Source organism: Emydura macquarii, unplaced genomic scaffold (assembly GCF_026122565.2).
Source record: "Emydura macquarii macquarii isolate MOO-44397 ecotype Brisbane River unplaced genomic scaffold, CSIRO-AGI_Emac_v2 contig_75, whole genome shotgun sequence".
In the NCBI taxonomy this organism is placed as follows: domain Eukaryota; kingdom Metazoa; phylum Chordata; order Testudines; family Chelidae; genus Emydura; species Emydura macquarii.
The window spans coordinates 571643-595780 of NW_027130212.1; positions in this window are offsets into that span (position 1 = coordinate 571643).

The window sequence follows — 24138 nt, forward strand, 5'->3', positions numbered from 1 at the left end:
TGGAATAACTCAGAACCCACCCCATCTAACATCTAACAGGCCATTGGGCATATTTACCGCTAGTAGTCAAAGATCATTTAATTGCCCAATTAGGCTGTCCCATCATACCATCTCCTACATAAATTTATCAAGCTCAGTTTTGAAGCCAGCTAGGTTTCTTGCCCCCGCTGCTCTACTTGGAAGGCTATTCCAGAATTTCACTCCTCTGATGATTAGAAACTTGCAACTAATTTCAAGTCTAAACTTCCTGATAGTCAGGTTATATCCATTTGTTCTTGTGTCCACATTGGTGCTGAACTTAAATAACTCCTCTCCCTCCCTGGTATTTATCCCTCTGATTTATTTATAAAGAGCAATCATATCTCTCCTCAACCTTCTTTTAGTTAGCTTAAACAAGCCAAGCTCTTTGAGTCTCCTCTCATAAGGCAGGTTTTCCATTCCTCAGATCATATTAGAAGCCCTTCTCTGCACCTGTTCCAGTTTGAATGAATCTTTCTTAAACATGGGAGACCAGAACTGCACACACTATTCCAGATGAGGTCTTGCCAGCGCCTTGTATAATGGTACTAAACACCTCCCTATCTCTACTAGAAATACCTCATCTGATGCATTCTAGGACCACATTAGCTTTTTTCACTGCCACATCACACTGGCAGCTCATTGTGATCAGCCAATATGACCAAGTCCTTCTCTTCTGTCATTTCCAGCTGATGCCTCTCCAGCTTATAGCAAAAATTCTTATTATTTCCTAAATGCATGACCTTGCACTTTCCACTATTACATTTCATCTTATTTAGATTACTCCAGTTTACAAGGTCATCCAGATCTTCTTGTGTGATAGCCTGATCTTTCTCTGTATTGACAATACCTCCTAAGTTTGTATCATTCACAAATTTTATTAATACACTTCCACTTTTTGTGCCAAGGTCAGTAATAAAAAGGTTAAATAAAATTGGTCCTCAGACCGATTCCTGAGGAACTCCACTTGTAACCTCCCTCCAGCCTGACAGTTCACCTTTCATTATGATTCGTTGTAGTCTCCCCTTTAACCAATTCCTTATCCACCTTTCAATTTTCATATTAATCCCCATTTTTTCCCATTTAACTAATAATTCCCCAGGTGGAACTGTATCAAATGTCTTATTGAAATCTAGGTAAATTAGATCCACTGTATTCCCTTTGTCTAAGCAATCTGTTATCTTCTCAAAAAAGGCAATCAGGTTGGTCTGGCACCATTTACCTTTTGTAAAGCCATGTTGTATTTTGTCCCAATTACTGCAAACCTCGATGTCCTTAACTACTTTCTCTTTCAAAATTTTTCCCAAGGCCTTGCATAGTACTGAGGTCAAAATAACAGGCCTGTAGTTACCCGGATCACATTTTTCCCCTTTCTTAAAAATCAGAACTGTGTTAGCAATTCTCAAGTCCTATGGTACAGTCCCTGAGTTTACAGATTCATTAAACATTCTTGCTAATGGGCTTGCAATTTCATGTGCCAGCTCCTTTAATATTCCTTTAATATTCCTTTAATATTCTTGGATGGATTTATTCCCATTAAGATGTTCCTTTAATATTCCTTTAATATTCCTTTAACATTCTTGGGTGGATTTATTCCCATTAAGATGTTGGAGTTTGGCTTCTACTTCTGATGTGATCATTTCTACCTCCATATCCTCATCCTCTTTGAATGCCTCCAAAGATGCAGTTGAGAAATTGTCCAGATCTTCAACTTGTATAAACTGCTATTTCATACAAACCAAAAATCTGTTCCTGTATTGTTGACTTTTTAGCCACATTGCAGAAGCAGAGAAAGATCTGTCTTTTATAGCATCTGCTGTCACATTCAATAATACCATAAAGTGGTAAGGCATTCAACACTTATATCAGAAAACTTCCCAAGCACTTTATATGGGAAGGATTATAGTAGCAGAAGGATTTTATTGATGATTCCATGGAATATACATATATGTTCATTTTGCTCCAGCCAAGCTTTGAGATGTGATTGCTGTCACCCAAATGAAGGAGCTTTATAAAATTGGAGTAGTCATCAGTGTAGTGAAGAGTGGGCAATTCTTAAAAACCTAAGATACTGAAGAGAGCAGAAAAAACAGAGAGAAGAAAGTGTAGACAGCTGTAAAAAAAAATATATATATATATATATATATCTATTGTGGCAGGCAGCCGACTCCCCTCCTAACGGGTCTCATGCTCTGGTGGCTTGTTAGTGGGTCAGGGCGTCTTCAGTCACCCCGTCTTCCCCGAGGAGGGGGTAGGGACCCGGGCCCACCCGCTCCTCCGGGTCCCAGCCCAGGGGCCCTATGAGAAGCAGCTATGTGCTGCTGGCACCGTGCTCCCAACTGCACTTCTCTTCCCCTGGGCTAGTTTTCCCCCTCCTTCTGGCTTCTTGAGCCTGGTACCTTCCTCCACAGAATCTCTGCACTCTGGTCTGTTCCTCCTCGCAACTCAGCACTCCAACACACAGCACGGCACTTCTACTCCTCCCAGCTCGTGCCCCGTCTGTTTGGGGCGGAGGGTTTTTATGGAGCACCTGGCTGGTCCCTAATTGCCCCCAGCTGCTCCTAATTGCCCCCTAATGACTCTCAGCTAAACTGCAGGAAACAGAGCCCGGAGCATTCTGAGGCTTATATATCTGCCTCCAATCACTTTCCTACAGCCTTCTGCCTTCGCTATATCACATATCCCCCCCCTCCCCCCGCTCAACACCACGGGGTTGGGCTACTTGGGACGCGAGACAGTGCTGGCGCGACAGTATGTCAGCGTTGCCATGTTGGCTTCCGGCCCTATGCTGCACCCGGAAGTGAAAAGGCTGTAGGGAGAGGAACCACCGCGTCACTCTGGCATTTTTTTCTTTGTTGGTATGCATCCATCTGAGTGGGGCGTGGTCTGTCACCAGGGTAAACCTTCTCCCTAGTAAATAATATCGGAGTGTTTCCATAGCCCATTTAACCGCCAGGCACTCCTTCTCGACGACTGTGTACTTCTGTTCCCTGGGAAGGAGTTTCCTGCTGATATACATAAGTGGGTGCTCCTCGTCGCCTATGACTTGCGAAACGACAGCCCCCAGTCCTGTCTCTGAGGCATCCGTTTGTAGAATGAACTCCCTGTCAAAATCTGGGGCTATGAGCACCGGTTGATGACAAAGAGCTGTCCTCAAATCCCTAAATGCGTTTTCTGCCGCCTCGGTCCACATCACCATATCTGGGCCCCGAGCTTTTATCAGGTCTGTCAGAGGTGTGGCTCTAGTGGCAAAGTGCGGGATAAATCTTTGATAGTACCCAACAATCCCTAAAAATGCCCTAACCTGTTTCTTACAGACCGGTCGGGGCCAGGCTTGGATGGCTTCTATCTTGTTACACTGGGGCTTTACCAGGCCTCTTCCCACTACATATCCCAGGTACTTGGCCTCGGCCAGCCCTATCGCACACTTGGCCGGGTTTGCAGTGAGGCCAGCTTTTCGGAGAGTGTCGAGTACCGCCTCTACTTTCTCCAGGTGCGTCTCCCAGTCGGGGCTATGGATGATCACATCATCCAGATAGGCGGCAGCATACTTGGTGTGGGGTCTCAGCAATTTGTCCATCAGCCACTGGAATGTTGCGGGGGCCCCATGGAGACCGAAGGGGAGGACGGTGTACTGAAATAGGCCATCCGGTGTGGAGAAGGCAGTCTTTTCTTTGGCATCCTTGGCGAGGGGGATTTGCCAGTAGCCCTTGGTCAGGTCCAGGGTGGTCAGGTATCGAGCCTTGCCCAACTGGTCCACTAGCTCATCTATGCGCGGGATCGGGTAGGCGTCGAATTTAGAAATCTCATTCAACTTCCTGAAATCATTAGAGAACCTCAGTGTGCCATCGGGTTTGGGAACTAGAACGATCGGGCTGGACCACTGGCTGTGGGACTCCTCAATAACCCCAAGTTCCAGCATCCTCCTCACTTCTGTCCGATTTTCTTCTCTCTTGGCCTCGGGTATCCGGTACGGCTTTATCGTTACCCGCACCCCCGGGTTGGTGACGATGTGATGTTCGACCGCCATCGTCCGTCCGGGCTGTTTAGAGAATACGTCCTGGTTTCGTTGGATCATGTCAACAACCTCCGTCCTTTGCTCTGGGGTTAGCTCGGGGAATATCCCCACCTCCTCCTGGGGGACGTCTGTCTGGGGGGGTGTCTCTTGGGCAACCAGGTACACCTCTCGGTCTCACCAGGGTTTCAGCAGGTTGATGTGGTACAGTTGCACCGGCTTGCGGCGGTCCAGTTGCCTCACCTTGTAGTTTACCTCTCCGACAGCTTCCACCACCTCGTACGGGCCTTGCCAACTGGCCAGGAGCTTGCTTTCTGCTGTCAGCACCAGCACCATCACCAGCTCTCCTGGCTGAAACCTCCGTGCCTTTGCCCGTTAGTTGTAGTAGGTCTGCTGGGCCTCCTGGGCTTTCTCTAGGTGTTCTCGCACTATGGGGATCACCTGGGCTATCCGCCTCCGCATCTGGGTCACGTGCTCAATGACGTTCTTCCCCGAGTTGAGTTGTTCCTCCCAGTCCTCTTTGGCTATATCTAAGATTCCCCGCGGATGGTGACCATACAATAACTCGAAGGGAGAAAACCCCGTGGACGCCTGGGGGACTTCCCGTATTGCGAACATCAGGTAGGGCAGCAGGGCATCCCAATCCTTCCCGTCCTGGGCCACCACTTTCCATATCATACTCTTAAGGGTACGATTAAACCTCACAACCAGGCCGTCTGTTTGCGGATGATACACTGAGGTCCGCAGGGCCTGGATGTGGAGCAGGGTACATAAATCTCTCATTAATTTGGACATGAAAGGGGTCCCTTGGTCTGTTAGGATTTCCTTAGGGATGGCCACCCTGGCGAAGACCTGGAGCAGTTCTTTCGCGATGGCCTTGAATGTGGGGTTTCTTAGTGGAATGGCTTCGGGGTATCGGGTGGCATAATCCAAAATGACGAGCACGTTTCGGTAGCCCTGTGCTGATCGTTCTAGTGGCCCTACCAGGTCCATTGCTATCCTTTCAAATGGAACTTCAATGATGGGTAGAGGCACTAATGGGGCCCTCAAGTGGGGTCGGGGGCTATGCAGCTGGCACTCTGGGCAGGAGGCGCGGTAGCGTTGGACCTCCGCCCGTATCCCTGGCCAGTAAAATCTCAAGATTCGGTCCAGGGTCTTGTCCACTCCTAGGTGTCCCCCGAATAAATGACTATGGGCCAACTCTAGAACGGCTTTCACGTGCTTCTGGGGCACCAAGAGTTGCTCTACTTCCTCCCCACGTATCGGGGCCACACAGTATAGCAGGTCACGCTTCAGGACGTAGTTGGGTCCCGGGCCCTTGGTCTTCCCCTCCACAGAACACCATCAATCTCTGCTACCTCCTCCCTCACATTCAGGTATAACGGGTCCTGGGCTTGGTCCTGCCCAAAATTTCCCCATAGGGGTCCTAACTGACCTGCCTCTAGGGGCCCAACCTCACTTTCATCCCTGGAGTTGCTCCTACTAGTGCTGGGGACCGCCTCCGGGTCCTCACTAACTTGAGTGGCCTCCTGGTTACCCGAACAGGTTCGCCTACCAACCAGCGCAGCTTTCTGGTTCCCTGCCAATATACGGGTTCCTAATCTTTTGTCTGCCCTCCTTTCCCTCTTGGACTTCCGGTGTCTTCCGGGGGTGAAAATAGCTCCTGGGCAAATTCAGCAAACACAGGGGCAGCACTGGTTGCCTGTATCTCAGTCTCAGCCCGGGGTTTGCCGACGGCCTCAGCCTCTACAGGGGGGAGTAGATTCTTGAATTCAGGAAAATCCATACCAATCAAGACTGGGTAGGGAAGCCTAGGGACAACCCCTGCTGTCACCCGGGTGGTTTTCCCCTGGATCTCGACCTGTACTGGGATCGAGGGGTAGAAATTTACCGTCCCATGCACGCAGGTTACCCCCGTGTGTTTGGCCCGGGTCAGCTGGTCTCGTCCCACCAATTTTCCAGAGACCAAGGTGACCGCACTCCCAGAATCTACCAGGGCCATGGTCACGATGCCATTCATCTTCACTGGTCTCACATATCCATGAGGGGCCATAGCAACCCCTACCGAGCCGTTGAGACCACAGCATTCCCCGTGACCTCCCAGGTTGCACTGCATGGGCTCCTCCTGGTTGGGGCACTGGGCGGCTAGGTGACCCAGCTCCCCGCATTCATAGCATCGGTACTTTAGGCTAGCGGCCCCCCTCTGCCTTGGGCTATTTGGTCGGGTCCCCCAACCCTCACCCCCCGAGCTTCCAGGTCCCCTCCTGTCCTTGGGCTGTTCCCCTGGGGCTCCCAATAGTTCAGGGAATGGGCTTGGGGGTCGGCCTCCTTGCTCGCCATGTCTTCTCCTGGGGGGTCGGGGACAGTTCACGGGCCGCCAGCTGCCTCTCCACCAAGGCAACCAACTCGTCATAGGTAGAGGAGTCATTCTGTCCATCCCAGGCTCGGAGGTCCGATGGTAACCCCCGCGTATATCGGTCCATCACCAGGAGCTCCAACATTCTCTCAGTGCTGACGGCCTCTGGACGCAGCCACTTCCGGGTCAGGTGGATTAGGTCAAACAGCTGTGACCGTGGGGCTCTGTCCTCCCTGTACCTTCACTCATGAAACCTCTGAGTTCGTACTGCTACCGTCACTCCGGACCTGGCCAGGATTTCGGCCTTCAGCTGGGGGTAGTCTGCAGCAGCTTCTGCCGCCATATCATAATAGGCCTTCTGGACCTCTCCTCCCAGGAAAGGGGCAAGGATACTGGCCCATTGATCTCGGGGCCAGGCCTCCCATAGGGCTATTCTTTCAAACGCCAGGAGGTATGCCTCTACATCCTCCCGGGTCATTTTCTGGAGGTAGTGGCTGGCCCATACAGTCCGTGCCCCATCTTGGCTGCCGCCCTGCCCCACCAGGACTCTCAACTGGCCTACCACCTCCTGGAGTAGGGCTCGGTCTTGGGCAGCCTGGTTCATCAGCAGGCGGTTGGTCTTTTGCTGTAATCGTACAGCTTCCTGCTGGGCAGCTGTGGCTTGCACCAGGGCCTTGACCACCTCCTCCAAGCACAAGGAGAAATCTATGACCAGCATTGATAAGGACACTAAGGAGGAGATTTTAAAATATATTATGAATAAACAGAATCCTGACAATGGTATTGGTCCATTTCCATTGATGGAAATGATGGTAGAATTATCAATAATAATGCAGAAAATAGTGTTCAATAAATATTTCTGTTCTGTATTTGGGAAAAAAAATAACGGATAACATGGTCACTCTTTTCATTCCACTAGTGTCTCTAAGGGAAATTAACCAGAAGATTTAAAAATCAGACATTTTTAAGTCACAAAGTCCAGATAGCTTGCATCCAAGGGTTTTAAAAAAGCTGGCTGAGGAGCTCACTCAATCATTAATGTTGATCTTCAATAAGTCTTGGAGCACCAGGGAAATTCCAGAAGACTAGAAGACAGTTGTGCCAATTTTTAAAAAGGGTGGTCGGGCTGAGCCAGGTAATTATAGGCCTGTCAGCCTGACATTCCTCCTGGGCAAGATAATGGAGTGGTTGATACAGGATTTGATTAATAATGATCTAAAGAAGGGTAATATAATTAATTCAAATTAACACGGATTTACAGAAAATAGATTTTGTCAAACTAACAATTTTTTTTTATGAGATAAGTTTAGTTGATAAAGGCAAAATAGTTGATGTTATATACTTAGACTTCTGAAAGATGTTTGACTTTGTACGGCACAACATTCTGATTAAAAAAAACTACAACAATATAAACTTAAATTGCACACATTATATAGATTAAAAACTGGCTAATGGATATTTCTCAAAATGTGACTGTAAATGGGGAATCATATTGAGCAGGTCTGTTTTCAGGGTGGTCCTTAGGGATTGGTTCTTGACTGGCCCTATATTATTTAACATTTTTATCAATGACCTGGAAGAAAACATAAAATCATCACTGATAAATTTTGCAGATGACTGCAAAATTGAGGGACTGGTAAATAGTGAAGAGGACATGACACTGATTCAAAGTGATCGGGATTGTTTGGTAAACTGAGCTTAAGCAAATAATACACATTTTACTGCAACTAAATCAAAATACATACATAAAGAAAAAATAATGTAGGCCATACTTACAGGATGGGGGACACTATTCTGTGAAACAGAGACTCTGAAAAAAATGTGGTGGTTGTAGTGGATAATCAGCTGAACAAGAGCTCCCAGTGTGACATTGTGGCCAACAGAGTTAATGCAATTCTGAGATGCACAAACAGAAGAATCTCAAGTAGGAGTAAAGAGGTTATTTTACCTCTGTATTTGGCACTGGTGTGACTGATGCTGGAATACTCTGTCCAGTTCTGCCCTCACTTTGAGGAGGATGTAGATAAGTTGGAAAGGGTTCAGAGAAGAGTCACAAGAATGATTAAAGGATTAGAAAACATGTTATATAGTGATGAGTTCAATCTATTTATTTTAACAAAGAAAAGGTTAAGGGGTGACTTGATTATGGTCTATAAGTACCTTTATGGGGAACTAAGGGTTAATAATGGGCTCTTCAATCTAGCAAAGTAAAAGTATAACAAGATCCAACGGTTGGAAGTTGAAGCTAGACAAATTCAGATAGGAAATAAGGTGTACATTTTTAACGGTGAGAGTAATTAACCATTGGAAAAATGTAGCAAGGGTCATGGTGGAGTCTCCATCACTGACAATTTTTAAGTCACAACTGAATGTTTTTCTAAAATATATGATCTAGGAATTATTTTGGGGAAGTTCTATGGCCTGTGTTATTCAGGATGTCAGACTAGATGAACCTAATGATCTATCCTGGCTTTTGAATCTATGAATGCTCCTCTGGCATCTCATATCTTGCTTTTTTTTTGCATTACCCATAAAGGGACAAAAACGTTGTGTTCTCTTTCAAAGGCAGTTCTATTTTTGACAGCCACAAAATACAGAGTCCAAGAGAGTCCAACAAATCTTTTCCTTCATGTTTTTTTCAGATGAATTCTAAATTTTTCATCTTCACTATTACCATTGGTTCCATTGCCATCAGTGCTATCATTAAGCAATTCAATTCAACTTCAACTTCAAAATTTGCATCTGTGTCCTATCCCCCCACCAAAAAAAGTCTAATCAATTCTATTGCACTATCTGATTTGATTACAAATGTTTCACTTGTATTAAGCCTACAATAATCTTTGCATTTCAGTAAAATTATTGCAATCCTCTGGCATAAGATGTCTATTTCTTAGTCAATAAAGGACAATAAAAAGAGGTTAAAGAGCATTAAGTTAATAAAATCTGTGCTTTCTCACAGACAGATGTACTCTGATGTAGCAGTTGTCACTGCATGATCATTTTAATACCCAGACTTTAATTTTAATGGACAGACATGTAAATGCAGTCACATAAAATATTCAGAAGAACTGAATTATCATTCTTCTTGGTGAATAGTTAATTTGTTCTTTAATATTTTTTCTTGATTAATTCCTTGGAATTGCTTCTGTGTTTAATTACCAGAATGCTTGGCCCTTACTATGATCTTATATACACACAGTGTGTTTGTGTGTGTGTGCGCGCGCGCGTGCATTTTCAGGGAATAGACCAATATCCAGGGTGTTATGAATTTTGATTTTCATAGATTTATGTGCTTGACAAGTTAATTTTGGGTGGGATGTACATATATTTAATGGACATAGCAAAAATTCCATTGCTTACTAGCAAATTCAAACAAATTTTTCACAACCATTATGCTATCAGACAATGTATTTTAAAGCTGAGACCCCATAAGGCTGCAGTGATGGTAGCAATATAATTTTCTGAGCATGGGGGAAGGGCATGAGGCTTCAAAATCAGACCTGTAAGACTCTGAGAAGTATTCCCTACTGAGATGCCTCCAGACCTTAGCCCAGGCTCCAGAGAAAGCAGCCTGAACATACTTCTAATCACTCAGTACTCTGAAAGTGATTGCTCTTTCGAGGTTTAAGAGAGAGAGAGAGATGAGAGTCGAGCGTGAGAATTTTGTTGTTTTGGGGATGGAGGCAAGTGAAGATATGGAAGAATTTCTGTGATGTGTTTCTGGAGGGTGAAAGGGGATTGAAATGTATATGTTTGTGAAGTACACACCCAACATCCCAAGTGCAAAGCCTCACTTATGCACTGTTTTCAGTTTTGCAGCCGGAACAACAGAATGAGCATAGGAGACAGCTGTGTTTCTGTCAGCATTCTGTGTGTCTGCATCCTATCTCCTCTGCTGGGTCTGAATATAACATTTGGCAACCAGGGTGGGGTCTGAACCAACAAGTGCCCTGTGTTTCCATTGCCTGAACAAGAAGAAGAAAAAGTAATTAAATAATACAGTATAAAAAGGGGGAAAACATTCACCTAGAGGCACAAGGGAGAGCATGAACCAGCCAGCTAGAGAAGAGAAATTGGCAATTAAAAACAACTAAGGAATAGGCTGCTGCCCACAGCATTTGCAAACAAAGTAGGATTCTGCCACAAGGTCACAGGTCTAATAAGTATGTTTCACTGATGTATGTATTATGTATATAAGATAAGATAAGGCTGTAACACAAGATTTATAGGCTTTAAGTCTATAAGCTATGTTGCTTGACCATAGAAGGCCTCAGCCTGAAAAAGGTTGGCATGACGAGCTGACCAAGGAAAACCCTATATCAGCAAAGTGTAAGATTACAGGAAAAGATGTGCTAAGTGCTGGTGTTCTGGAAACTATATTCCGCAATACACTGGAAAATAGGCCTCCTACAAGTTAATCTCACTAAATGCTCGATAGTGACATTTTGTGGGATTCTGTATGAACTCAAGTTCTTCTGGTAACCCGTTAACTTATATATTAATGAGAATAAGGGGAACTTCAGGGATAGACTATGAAAAATAGGGCACCCTATAATTCATGGGATGTGGAAGTGCAAAAAAGGATAAAGGGGTTAACACCCTTATGCATATCTATGAGCCTTAATAGGCTCATATATAAAACTTAGTAACGCAGGATAAAAGGTGTTGCCTGGCCTGTGTGCTGGGGGCAAATACATGGGGGAGATGCCAGGATGACAGTCACGGATGATGATAGTGAGAAAGATAATGACTAACACTCCAGAGTCCCCCAGCAGGAGATATTAATTGTGACATTTAAATGATGTGAGTCATAGCACAAGGTGTTTAGCCCTATCTTTCTACAGTTTAGTGTTTGTGGAACTGGTAATCTGCTTGGTGATTTTGCTGATAAATAAATAAAATAACTTGTGTAAATTGCATTTGTTTTCATGGGCTTCTAGGGTCTTCATTTTAATGGTGCTGATAATAATATTCCTAATGCTGTTGCAGGAGACCAAATCTTTGTTGATTGTGCTCTAAAAGATTATCAATGATCAATCATCCTGCAGAGTTCACGCAGGGGAATTACAGAACAGCACTTGGCCGTGCACAACTGTTCACATCCCCATAATCTAAACTGCAGTGCGATGTAGCGTTATCCTTACAGAACCAGCCTCTGCCCCCGTCCACCCTGCAGCATTCTCAATCTTCATCTAGCCAACACAGAGGTGGTATGTAAGCACAGTTCCAGGGGCTGCTGCTTATCAGGGGCAAGGGAATCTTGTCCCCAACAGTAATCCAGTGTCTGTCAGATAATCTACAATTTGACCTTTAGTCAAATCCTCAACATAAAACTGAAATGCTCTTGTCCCACAATAATCTCCTCCCTCTGGTTGTGAACTCTTTATTCCTATTGGAGAGCAGTTTGACTTGCATGGAGCTACTTATGCAAGTAAATATTTATCTCTGGGAGCACAAATTTTCATGGGCCAGATCCTCATCTGGTGTAAATTAGCAATGACCTCAATGGAGTGCTACTGAGCTAGAGTGAGTGAGGATCTGGCCCTGTATTTCAAATGAGAAAGATACAACTATTACAACAGAAATGAGAAAGCTGTATGGAAAATATGGAAATGTAGCGCATAAACTTTAAGATTTCTGGTGTATGGCAATGTTTGAAAAACTTTAGGAATTTCATTTTGCTGCCATTTCTAATAACTTTATTTCCTTGTCCTGATTTTAAAAACAAACAAAAAACCCTCGGTAGTTAATATTAAATTTTGGAGCTTCTTCTCTCTCCCCCTCTTTTTCACTTTTTAAAATGGTTAATTAAAATCTCCACTTGTTACTTCACAAAGCCACAATTGTTGCTGTCTCAACATTTGAGACTGGTAATTGCTATTTCATTTGGTAGCTGTACATCAATCAAAGGTAAGACTGTGCTGTTGGAGTTGAACAAATCTTTCATAGTGAAGTCAGCAGTTTTCTCCATATAGAAAAGAATTACAACAGAAATGGAGGTCAGTGTGTTTTATAGTTTGCACAGAGAAACATAACTACAAAACGTGTTATGAATTTCTGGCACGTAATATTTTTTATGTACACAAATAAGTCCCTTCATAAAGAAAAAAGAGCAGCTACACTGTGTATATTATGAAGACATAAAAATTCCAGTGTGAAAATAATATACACATACCTAATAGACTGAACAATTAAAATTAAAGTTGAGCTCTAGTTCCATTAAATAGCCACTGGACTTTTCTGGAACTGAACTAAACTTCTCTCTATGGACTGTTCTGTTTAGGTCATATTTTTAGGTATTTTCTTCTGATATTTCCTTTTTTCTTATTTTGTTTAATGGAAAAAGAGGATCTTTGTTGTTTAGATTCCATTAGCTCATGCTGCTTAATCACCTTATGAAGTCATTTGTAACTAGAGCTGACCAGATGAAAACAATTCTGTTTCATGGCAATTTTTAAGGTTTCAAAATTGGTTTTCATTCTGCATTTTGAAAATGAGACTTAGACTCCTAAGTCACTTATGCTATACATCATCAAGCAAAGCAATGCCTAAATACCTTTAAAAATATAGACCTTACTCTTTAAACTACACTTAACAGCAAAGATACCAATTAGTGCCAATTGTGATGTGGACAAGTATCCACTAATAACTGGATTGACACTAACAAACGATTCATAATTATTTTTATTTATATTCCAATAGTACTTAAAGGCCCCAATTAAGACTCGGACTTCACCATGTTAGGCACTGTATGAACACAGCAAGAGACAGTCCTTGCCCCAAAGAGCTTACAATGTGAATGGACAAATTACAAAGACTTGGAAAAGGAAATATTGTTATTAACTCTGTTTTACAGTTGAGGAACTGAGGCACAGAGAGATTAAGTTGCTGAAGTGACTTGAAGGTCTCGCCAGGCAGTCTGTGGCAAATCTTTGAATTGAGCCCAGATCCTCTCAGGCCCAGTTCAGAGCATTTTCCACAAAATCATTCTTTCTTGGGGGCATTGCCTAACCATCAGCTAGGTTTTACATTTTGGTCAGTACCAATTTAGACTATATTCAGGCCAGCAGTAAAAATTTTATACTATTACTAGTCTCCTGAGTGATCTTGTGTGAAATCCTGGCTCTCTTAAAGTCAGTGAGAGTTTTTCCACTAATTGCCTTGGAGTCAGGATTCCATCCATGCAGAATAAATATTTAACAGATTGTTTTTCCCTAAACCTTTCTGTAAAATACTGCTTTTCTAACTTGGTTTTCTAATGTATTGTATTTGTATCGAAACAATACACGACACAAAGAAAAACATGCCTCTTAATTCAATGTCACTTTCATGCTTGTTGCTGTTGAAATTTTCTTGAGCTCTCAGATCATTAGGTGATGGATTCTGTTTCCTGCTGTTCCTTCACGAAAAATGAGACTGGAAATAAAACCTTAGATTTCTCCTAATTGTATAAATATATAGTGTTTATTTATTGAAGAATAATGTGTCTCACATCCTACATTCTTGTGTTACTTTGAAAGCTTAGAGAAGCTTCGATCAAAAAACATCTACCAGCACTGTTAAAATATTACCCCCAATAAACACACAGACAATGAAAAATACATGTTATTTACACTGAGATTAAAGTATTTTTTATCCATTTGTCTGTGTTTGGTCTTTAAACAGGAACACTTTCATCTTAGGTTTAGCATACACCATCCTTACTGGATTGCAGGAGCCTGATCCTGTGCCATTGACATCATTGACAAAACATTAACAATGCTAGGACTTGGCCCCCGTTCTGGATTACTACAGATATGTAAATAGGATTTTGGATTTTCCCCCTAACTCATAGATTTACCTATTTTTGTCTGAAGTGAATATATGAAGTTTGTTCAGCCTGTGGCAAGTCAGGAAGATCAGTTGGTATTTGAAGTGGATGTGAATGTAGAGAGATTTTCTTATGAACTTCTGGAGTGAAATTCATCCCCCAGCACAAGGCCTATGAATGTGTAAACCCTCAGAATGGGTGTAAATGGTGCATGGACCTTGAGCTGGCCTTCTGCACAGAGATGAATTTAACCATTTAGGTTTGAATTTGAAATCAATTTCTAGAATGGAATGGAGAAGTTTAATTTCAAAAGGTCACAAGATGGACCTGGTCTCCATGTTCAGGAGAAGATAGGATATAATCTTCCCACTACCATTGGATTAGTTTGCATTTTCTCAGCCTATTTGGAAATTTAAATCCTTTCTGAACTGTACAATAAAATAGTCTCACAAAATTCTCTGTTAATTTTCTTTCTGGACAAGTAAAATACTTATTTTATTCTCCATTTGCATCAGTGTGATAAAGTTGGGTGAATAGTTTTGTAGCACAGAAGGTAAATTTTGATAATAAGTTTGCAAGGTTACATTTAAAAATAGCAACAAGGCCCAATGACTGTAATCGGAGCTGAGAGGACACAACATCTTTTACGACAGAGCCAATCATTACTTTGTGTATTGACTCTTCTCCTCCTAAGACCTTTTTTTTGGTAACGTTCATATTTATTTTTACAGTGAATTCTGCTTTCATAATTTTTGGCTTGTTTTTAATTAAATAATATTTAGTGAATAATTAATGGGGCTTTTTGTTTGTTTTTAAACAGCTGGTTAATTTTATGAGCATTGATGACAATCTAGCAATAACAACCGTAATAAAATATTATGGACCATGCTGAAAACCACAGGGATCAGAAAGATATGTATTCCCTACACACAGTATTACTCAATTAGAAATGTTTCTCTTTCCATGGAGCCCTCAGATATTGGTTGTAGACAGAGGCAACACTTAGTATACAGTATTCTGATCTGGTATGACAAAATACCATAGACAAAATTTTCAAACTTCAATGCCTAACTTTAGTCTCTAAATCCAAATAGGATGTAAATGATGCATATAACTGGTGCTATCCCTCTGACGAAAGGTGAATTTTATCAATACCAAAAAGTGGGCCAATTTTCAGAGATGCTCTGCACCCTAAGAAGAAGCAGTCAATAGGAGTTTTGACTGCTCTATACTTCTGATAATGGGGTCAAACATTTTAGGGCCTGATCTAAAAGCCATTGAAATCAGTGAAAAGTCTCCCATTGATTTTAACAGGCTTGAGATCAGATCCTAGGATCTAGGGGCCTATAGCTAGGCACCAAATTTTGCAAATGTTGGTCTATGTATCTATAAGGCAAAAAAATCTAAAACTTTGCTAGTCAGGTTCTGGCTCATCTCAGAAGCATATTGATGTTCAGCATTTGATTTTTTTTTTCAAATTTCTGTTTTAAATAAATATACAGATTAGTTATGGGTAAATGTATTCAAGATATAATATTTTCCTTTTAGCTAGACATGGTTGTGTATTTGTATGTGTACAAATAAAATTATTTAGGTGAATATACAAATATCATGTACATTAAAATAAAATAAAATCTACACAAGATAGAAAATAGAAGGGGGAAAATGTGCTTGCAGAATTGCTTCTGCTTTACTTATGGATCCTCTTAGTCATATTTTCCCTTTCCATTTGTGTGGGGAGTCTCACCCTACAACAACATCCCTGGAGCTCATATGCTGTTCATTGATCACCTCTACTATTAGTGTGTCTTCCCTTCCCACCATTTTCAAGCATTAGCATTGGATAATTATGCTGTTTTGCCTTCATCTTCCCTGCACTATTAGTGAACATCCATAAGTAAGACTCGTAGGGCTTGTCTAAATGGAGCAGAAATGTCACTATAGAAATGCTTGTAGTGTGCATTTCTGCTCTGTGTTCACAAACCCTGAGAGCTGCTTTTAAAATATAAAACTGGAAGAAATTACAGTCATTTTTTAGATCTGGGGGATCTGTTTTTTAATTCTACAATTTCAAATTCAAACCCCCATAATTAATTTATGGTTGATTAAAATGTTTCATTTAGATAAAATCAAAACATTTTTTCTAATTTAGACCTTTGAAAACGTTTTTATATTAAAAAAACCAAGAATTTCTATTAAAAAAGTAATTTTGCTCTGAAAAATCAGTACGTTCCTGTGACAGCCTGCAGTCTGATCACTTAGATGCCAGTTAGTTCCTTCAGAGAAAGCTGATTGACGTAATTAGATAATCAGGCTGGTGGGTTGGATAAAAAGCTAATTAGCTCATCAGCCCAAATCTGATAAAGAGGCACAGGAAGGAAGTGCCTGAAGAAACCGGGCTAGCTGAGCCCAGTCACACACAAGCTTCAGGGAAGAGAGACCTCTGTTTCCCTCAGGTCCTGATGAGAGGGCTAAAAATCACTGAAGATATTGTACGTAGACTGTTGCATGAGGATTGCAGTGGTATTGATGGAGGGAATTCAAAATAAATGGTACTGTGAATGCACAACTGATGGAGTCTGCACAGTTTCTGTGGGGAAGAAGACAGGAGCAAAGGCATGCCCTGTTACAATTCTATTCCAAAAATGTCAAAATGGAATGTTTTGACATCATTAAAATGTTTTTTTTTCCAGAATAAAATGTTGTTGAAACTGACTCATTTTTCAAAACATTTTGATGTAGATGGAAATGGCAATTGAACAACTATTCTGACAAAAAATTCTGAGTAGTTCTAGTGATTTTGTACATTATAATTGGAGTGCTGACATCTACATGGGCAGAAGATTTCAGATAGTAGATGCCTCTTTAATCTAGCAGATCAAGATCCAGTTTCTTGAAGCTAAAACAAGACAAATTCAAGTAGAAATAATTTGCAAGTCCTAACAATTAAAGTAATTAATGATTTGGAACAATGTCCCAAGGGACATGGTGGATTGTCCATCACTGTAAGCCTTTAAATCAAGACTTGTTGGCTTTCTAAAAGATATGCGCTAGCTCAGCCAGATATCATGGGCTTGATGTAGGACTCGGTGAAATTTTCTGACTGGTATTATGCAGGACGTCACACTAGATGTTCATAATCGTCCCTTCTGGATTTAAAATCTATAAATGCATGTGGTTACAGTCTGTTTTGTGCTCTCTTTCTCAATGGTGCAAATTCCCACTCTGTGTGTCCTTTTATTTATTTAAAAATGTGGCAAATCTGAGTCCCCTTTTAGGCTGCAGTCTGTTCCTTCACTTTAGGCACATGTTTATGGACTTTTAATCCACTTCAATGGGGCTTAAGCATATGATGGAATACTTATATAGCACTGCGTCCTTAACGGCTAAGGCCACAATCTGATAAAGCATTTAAGCACCTGTTTAACTTTAAGCACATTTTTCCATTTAGTTCTGTGGGACAGGGTCACTCACATGCTGAAAGCTATGGAATCATAGAAATGTAGGGCTGGAATAATTTATCCCCCCATACTCAGGCAAGACCAAGCATGTCTAGACCATCTGTGTCAAGCATGTCCAACCTGTTCTTAAAAAATTGACAGGGCTTCCAAATCTCCTCTGGAAGCCTAATCCAGATCTAAACTATCTGTGGAGTTAGAAAGTTTCCCTCCTCCCAATATCTAACCTAAATCTCCCTTGCTGCAGATTAAGCCCATTATTTCTTGTCCTATTTTCACTGGACCTGGAGAACAATTGATCACCATCCTGTGTATAAAAGATCTCAGCCTTTTTGAAGACTTTTATTAGATCCCTCCCTCAGTCTTTTCTCAAGACTAAGATACCCGGTTTTTAACCTTTCTCTATAGGTCAGTTTTTCTAAATCCTTTTGTCATTTTTATTGCTCTCCTCTGGACTGTCCAATTTGTACACACAATACTGCAGCTGAGGTATCACCAGTGCTCAGTACAGTGGGACAATTACCTCCTGTGCCTTACATCTAACACTCCTGTTAATGCACCCCAGAATGAGATTTGCCTTTTTCACCACTGCATAACATTGTTCACTCATGTTCAATCTATGTGTAAGCGGGGGATTGGGCCCGCTATTGTGGGGAACTTTCCTTGCTTGTACAATACCCAGGTAGAGTTGGTTAGCAAAAGGATCTGAGTCCCTGCTCCCACTCCCTTTACCCAGAGGCCCCACTTGACCTCGAGGGCTCTCCTCCCACTCCCCTGTGTGGTGGGGTGCCTGTAACACTGGCAAGGCTGGGCCCAGGATTTCTGGGGCTCGACCCCCAATCTTGCCGTGGTCCCTTAGGGCAGGGGCTAGGGTGTCCCCACTCCGGGGTACTAACTCTGCACTGGCACTTCCCTGACCCACTGATCATCGCACACAATACAAAGCAATACAATTTATTACACAAACAGCAATCAAATCAATTAAAAATTAAGAAAAGAGTAAAAAGGTTAAAGGAAACATCCCAACACTGCCCCTGGCCCGGGGCACCACGCACAGTGTCTCTGCAGTTCACAGTTTGTCACACGTTGCAGGCCCACTGTCCAGGCCCTGGCTATGCTGCAGGAATGCAGAGTCAGCCCCCTGCTCTGGCAGTAGCCACACACTCCCAAAGTCCCTTTTGTTCTCCCCAGCTGCTCACCACACCCAGCTCCAGAGGGCTCCTGCCCAGCTCGCTCTGCTCCATGCAGCTGTGCTTCGCTTTCTGGGATGCCCCTCTGCTCTGCTGCTGTAGGTTGGGTCAGCTTGGCTCCATTCAGTTTTCTGTGCTCCTCTTCCAGCCTTCCAGCTGCTGGCTGCTTTGTCCTTAGCTCCCGTCAGTTCTGCCCCTGCACGCCCCAGCAGGCAGCTCCAGTTCACAGGGAGGGCTGGGCTCCCCCCACCCTCCTGGCTCTCTCATTAGCCTGCCCGCCCTGTCAATCAGGCTGACCTGAGTTGGCCTCTCTCCGCTGGCCCTGGGGACTGTCCGTTCCAGGGTCCTGCTTCCTCCAGAGATGGCCAATCAAAAAGACCCACTAGTTTCAGTAAGGGGCTAATATACCCCTTACATATGATCCACTACAACCCCCAGATCCTTTTCTGAAGTATTACTTCCTAGCCATTTATTCCTCATTTTATATCTGTATATTTGATTTTTCCTTCCTAAGTGTAGTACTTTGTATTTATCTTCATTGTATTTCATCTTGTTGATTTCAGATCAATTCTCCAATTTGTCAAGGTTATTTTGAATTCTAATCCTGTCCTCCAAGGTGCTTGAAAACCCTGCCAAGTTGGTGATAACAAATTTTTTTAAGCATACTCCTCACTCCACCATGCAAATCATTAATGAAAATATTGAACAGTGTCAGTGCCAGAACAATGCCCCGTAGCACCACACTGGGTATGTCCTCCCAGTTTGACAGTGAAACATCGATAATTATTTTTTGAGTATGGTATTTTAACTATTAGGCACTGACCTTATATTAACTTAATTTAGACCACATTTCCCTATTTTTCTTATGAAAATGACATGTATTACTAAATCAAAAGCCTTACTAAAATCAAGATATATCATGTCTACAGCTTCCCCATCTACTGGCCAGTAACCATATCAAAGGAGGGAATTAGGTTAGTCTGGCATGACTTGTTCTTGACAAATCCACATTGGCTGTTACTCTTCACCCTATTATCCACTAGGAATTTACAAACTGATTGCTTATAATTGGTTCCAGTAACTTTCCAGACAGAGAAATTAGGCTGGCTGGTCTATAATTCCCCAGGTCCTCTTTCTTCCCCTTTTTAGAGATAGGCACTACATTCACCCTTCTCCAGTCTTCTGGGATCTCATCCATCCTCCATGAGTTTTCAAAGATAATTGCTAATATCTCTGAGATTGCTTCAGGTCATTAATAAGTATACTAGGGTAAATTCTGTCAGACCTTCTTGGCTTGAATACGTCTAACTTATAAAAATCTTCTTTAAACTGCTCTTTCCCTGTTTTGGCCTGTGTTTCTTTCCCCTTGTTATTAATATTAATTGTGTTCAGCATCTAGTCACCAGTAACCATTTCAGTGAAGACAGAAGCCAAATAGGGATTAAACATCTTAGGTTTCTTGATGTCATCTATTATTAGCTTTCCTTCCTACTATTGTTTTTCTATGTTCCTTGATAAATGTAACTTGTTTTGTGCCTTCACCTTTCTAACTTTTGTCCCTACATTCTTTTGCTATTCTTCTGTACTCATCCTTTGCAATTTGTCCATTTTTCTGCTTTTTGTAGGATTCCTTTTTGATTTTCAGGTAATAAAAGTGCTCCTGATGTGGCCATATTGGTCTGTTACTATTCTTTCTATCTTCCCTTCAGATTGGAATAGTCTGGTCTTGTGCCTTTGACATTGTCTCTTTGAGAATTCACCAGGTCTCCTGAAATCCTTTTTGTCTTAGATTTTTTTTCTATGGGATCTAACTACCAGTTCTCTGAGCTTATTAAAGTTTGCTTTGTTTGAAATCCATTGTTCTGATTCTGCCATTTTCAGTCCATTTCCTTAGAAACATAAAATCTATCATGGCATGGTCACTTTCACCCAAATTGCCTTCCATCTTCAATTCCTCCCTGTTGATCACAATCAAGTTAAAAATGGCTGTCTACTTTTGGAAAGAAAAAGTTATTAGAATGTTTGTGCTTTGCTGTATTACTTTTCCAACAGACATCTGGGTAGTTAAAGTCCTCCATTATTACCAGGTTTTGTGTTTGGGCTATTTTTGTTTGTTTTAGAAATGCAGCCTCCTCTTCCTTCTCCTAAGTTGGTGGTCTTTAGTAGACCCCTACAATGATGTCTGCTTAATTCCCCCTTTTCTCTTCAGCCAGAGACTTTCAGCTGCTCTTCCTGTCACCTCTTTCTAGACTGTAGTACAAGTGTATAGGTTTTTATTAAAGGACTCCACCAACAGACTTCTCTCCCACTGGGTAGTTTCCCCTTTCTGGGTTTCGTTAGCAGGGATGTGCAGGCCGCATTCCCAGCAAATCAAGACCAGGACCTGGGCAAAAGTTTCTAGGGTCAGGATGCCTGTCTGGCTAGGAGCCTCACAGATGTAAGCAGATGAAAGCGCTAGTTGTGGTGTTGATGACATATCACTTTCCTCTCATTGTGGGTTTTTGCTTGTGGAGTATCTGCACTTTGAAGAAAAACTACCTCCTCTGTTGGCAAACACCACTGGCCAATTCCCTTAGTCTCCCAGCTTCCTCCAACTCACAAGCCCTTTGGAGCCTCTGATTTTTTTTTTTTTTTTTTTAAGATTAGCACCTCCCACACACACACACACACACTATAGGCCAGAGTTAGAGAAAGGTGACTCACCCTCCTTTCATTTAGCTGCCTCTGGCATATTCAAAAAATTGCACAGCTACTCGCTTAACTGAAAGTCAATCTAGCCCAGATAGTCAGAAATTAAGTCTACATTTCAAACACAGCAAATCAGCAAATCCAAGGGCAAGGCTGCAGCACAGAAAAGTGCTTTCTTTTTGCTCCTGCAAGTTACTCAAAAGCAATAGGGCACAATTACCCTAGAGATACTCACCTACTGGCTTAGTTTCCCAGCTGACTTCATCTGGCTAGCTATGTGTGTGTTAAGTGCTTCATTGGACTGAAGTCTACATACAGCAACATCCATTTTTAGTTTTCGTCCTTCTTTTCTCTTTCTGTATGTATCCCCTTACCTCTCTCTCCCCTTTGTTTTACTCTCTTCTTCTGCCCCTTGGTGTTCTGTCTTTCCTCTATCTCTTTCACTTCTTGTTTTACTTCCTTGTCCCTATCTCTCCCATCACCCCTTTATTTTCTTAGATTTTTCTTTGCAGGCTGCTGTGATTCCAAAGGAACACATTGTAGCAGCATGAAAGAGCTAAATAAAAAAGAGAAGGGGAAATGGAGGATGCCTGAAAATGCCTCAGAGATTACTTAAAATACTCAAAAGATACTTTAGAAAAATAAGTGCCCTGGAGCCCTGATAGGCAGGTACTTCAGAAAAATAGGTATCCTGCTCAAAAAGAACCCCAGAGCACTTCAAATCATAGTAACTGTAATTCTGTGTATGAAATGAAAAATCCTTGCCCAATGCACTGGGGAAGCTTTCAGGGATGTGCAATCACCACTGCCTTTTTTGTTATGTGCTTCACAGTTTCACAGTAAAATTGCAGTTAAAAAAGCCAATAGGGTGCAGAGCTCACAAAACAAAAAACACTTCAGTCTTTCCCACCATTTGCTCCCAACAATAACCTTTCTTTAGTACTGTGTTGATTTTCCTCTCTTCCTCTCAAGCACATCATCTCGCCGCTCAAGCAGCCAGCTGTGGAATGGAGATCTTTTCCCTCCCATCAAACACCTTGCAGATGAGTACTTCCATACCATTGGGCAGATTTGAAAACCTTCAGCATATACCTTTTTAAAATGTATATATAAAAATTTAGTTGTTTGAAGTTTCTTTGACCCTCCCTGACACCAGGGACACAAGTTTGGCTGTCTAATAACTGGAGACAATTCCAAGTGATTATTGGTGGACCTGGGGACTGATCAGGAACAATTAATATGGTAGATTATTAACCCCCCAAATTTAAAAATCAAACCCTGATCAAACTTTAACCATAGAATTATTGTTGTTCTTTTGACCTGAGTTTTAGCTTATCCAAAGAGAGATTTTACATCACAAAAAATGGTGACACTAACCTCTTACTACGAAAACAATGAGAGTTCTGTAGCACTTTAAAGACTAACAAATTTAATTTCAGCAGGCATAAGCTTTCGTGAGCTTCAGCTCACTTCCTCAGATGCAGTTGGTAGAAATGATACAGCAAATAGGTAACATATATAGTAGTTAACATTTACATATCCAAGGGTATAGATAACAATGGGGTAGGTGGATAAAAGCCGGGTACTTGAGACCTAATGACAACCACTGAGTAGGAGGTGAGAATGGGTGATCAGAGCAAATTACTTCTTGTAGTGAGAGAGCCATTCCAAATCCCTGTTTAAACCCAGTTTGAATGTGTCAAGTTTGCAGATGATTTCTAACTCAGCAGTTTCTCTTTCAAGTCTGTTTTTGAAGTTTTTTTGGAGAAGTACAGCAACTTTCAGGTTAGCGACATAGTGCCCTGGGAGATTGACGTGTTCTCCGACTGGTTTATGGATGTTACTATTTTTTATGTCTGATTTGTGTCCATTTATCCTTTTGCGTAGTGATAGTCCAGTTTGGCCAATGTAGATGGCAGAGGGGCATTGCTGGCACATGATGGCATATATAACATTAGTGGATGTGCAGGTGAATGAGCTCCTTATGGTGTGATTGATGTGGTTAGGACCAGTGATGCTGTCACTAGAGTCAATGTGTGGGCAGAGCTGGCAACGGGGTTTGTTTCAGGGATAGGTTCCTGTATTGGACTTTTTGTAGGGTGTATGGTTGCTGGTAAGTATTTGCTTCAGGTTGGGGAGCTGTCTGTAAGCCAGGATGGGTCTGCCGCCCACTCCCTGAGCGAGAGACGGATCATCTGCTAGGATAGGTTGTAGATCTTTAATGATGTGTTGTAGAGATTTTAGCTGGGGACTGTAGGTGATGACCAGTGGTGTTCTGTTGTTTTCTTTGTTGGGTCTGTCCTGTAGTAGGTGACTTCTGGGTACCCGTCTGGCTCTGTCAATTTGTTTCTTCAGTTCTCTAGGTGGATATTGTAGTTTTCAGAGTGTTTCATAGAGATCCTATAGGTGTTTGTCTCTGTCTGAGGAATTGGAGCAAATCTGGTTGTATCTTAAGACTTGGCTGTAGACAATGGATCATGTAATGTGTCCAGGGTGAAAGCTGGAGGCATGAAGATACGTATTGCGGTCAGTTGATTTTTGGTATAGGGTGGTATTAATGTGACCATCCTTTATTTTTATTGTAGTGTCCAGGAAGTGGATTT